Source organism: Diabrotica virgifera, chromosome 4 (genome assembly GCF_917563875.1).
Source record: "Diabrotica virgifera virgifera chromosome 4, PGI_DIABVI_V3a".
Classification (NCBI taxonomy): domain Eukaryota; kingdom Metazoa; phylum Arthropoda; class Insecta; order Coleoptera; family Chrysomelidae; genus Diabrotica; species Diabrotica virgifera.
This window is the reverse complement of record NC_065446.1, coordinates 142,326,533-142,328,804: the sequence shown is the minus strand read 5'-3', so window position 1 is coordinate 142,328,804 and position 2,272 is coordinate 142,326,533.

The following is a 2,272-nucleotide window of genomic DNA, read 5'->3' as shown; positions in this document are numbered from 1 at the left end:
CTGATATTTTCTTATCATTACCTATTCGAGTACCTCTCCAGGTTATAATAATTGTACAACTCTTCGTTTTACTTTACAACAGAAACCAATGCAATATTAAATTCTTGGTTGGAATTCATATTATGCACGTAATTAACTGTCCAAAACAATGAAACTGAAACCGAAAAATACAACACGATCTCTTTCCTGAAACAGATTTCACCAAGATAAAAATGTTTTATGTGCATGAATCACACTCGCTTCTTGTGTGTGCGGACTTCAATTTGTTTAGCTGTGTTTTATTTTCATGAAACGTGTTTTACGTTTCATGTTTTATGTTTCTTTGGTGTGGGGCCTCTCGAAGATAAAAAAGTTTCAGGCACATGAATCACACTCGTTTTATTGGTGGGGGTACTTTTAAATAAACGGAGGCCTATGACCAGTACTAGAAATTCACAATTGATAAAATCGATTCATCTCTGGAAGAGAAATAAACGTAGCAGTTTTCGTTTTTCTAAATAGAATTTTTCTAAATTCTTTTAAACTCAAAAAACCAAAAAACGAAAAATTTTTCACATCGATTTTTCTAGAACACTGCACTGCGTATTCTTCTGAGTTAAAGCAAAAGTACCTTTTAGTACAAAACTATCCCAGAATTCAATAATCCAGTGTCAGAGATGCTTAAAAGTTAGACAGAAAAGTTATTCGATAATATATCCGTTTCCGTACCCAAACCGGTACTAACCTATGACCGGTACTAAAAATTGACAATTGATAATTGACATTTGACAATTGACCTCTGGAAGATAAATAAGTGTACCAGTTTTCGTTTTTCCAAATAAAAGCGTTCTGCAGCTATTTTAAAGAAACTAATTACAAGACTTCGATATGCTTCTTCTAGACGAAGCATATCGAAGTAGAGGTCGTCCGCCAACCAGATGGTCTGATGACATTTGTAAAGTTGTAAACGGTTTTAGATTAGTGTTTTTTAAGCATATTCGACATGGTATGACTCAAGAAAAATGTGGTGATATGAATATGTTTGTATAACACCCTGAAATAATTTTACAGACAGATAATTTAATTTTTTTATACGAAATAACTATACAACCATCCTGCCTCTTTGAAAATAGATTTATATTAACCTTCTTGAGATATGTGCGAAATGGCATGAGTTAGAAGATCGTGTAATTTTCCACGAATTTTCTTACAAATTTTTTAACTATATATAGTAAAAAAAGTGTAACTAAACATCCTGCCATTTTGCATAATGTATACTGAAATTATTTATTTTGTAACAAAATTTATTTATGACTTAGACAATCACGGAACCAGAGTGAAAATTGTATACAAAATTTTCCAAGAAACAAGTGCAGTTAAACATTAGGTGACGTCATGCCAATATTTTTTTTGGTCATTTTGAAATAAATATAATTAATTTATTAAGTTGGCAGGACTTAGAAAATCATGAAAATTTTATTATTTTCATTACATATTTGTATATATGTATACTCCCTAAGTACTTTTGCGACCGTCCTGCCCAAAAAATTTTCTTCATAAAATAGATAGTATCCTGTTATTCTATGGATATGGCAGGACTTAAAAATTCATCGCAACTCCCAATTTTTTTATTCATGGAAAATCTAATTTTCACAGAAAAATGTCACAGGAAACCCGTGGATTTTTTCACAAATTGTAAGTACCTTCTCTAACCTTCCAGTATTGCAAAGGGCAGGACTTAAAAAATCGTGGTTGAACTTCTGTTAATATCTCCCGGTTTATAAGGAGTGTTGCGTGGTCCTTTATTAATTTTGTAACAAAAATAAATTCAGTAGTTTGTCAGTTTGACGGTTTGTTCACAGTATAGGAGTGTGGTTTGATTACATATTGAGAACTTTCAAAGCGTATGTATTTGACTCGCCATTGGTCACTGCGCGTGTACCACCTTTGTCGCGAATGCTATATCGCGATTCTATTGGTTAAAAATCTGTATCTTAATGAAAATCTGTATCATAATGAAGTTCATTATAATACAGGTAGTGACATCATAATTGATATATTATAAAAGTAAAAGATGGTTTTACTTGTTTTTGATTTAGAGAGATGCACAATCGCTGGACAGCTGTTCCCACCATTTCAGGCTTTTTCAACAGCGCTAGCGTGCACTCGCACTCCTCTGAATCGAAAAATAGCTCAACCATCAATTTAAGGGGAATTTGAAAGATCATTCAACTTCCCATTGGGACGCGATCCAGCGACATCTCTTAACAAATTGAAGAGTCTCAGATGCCGA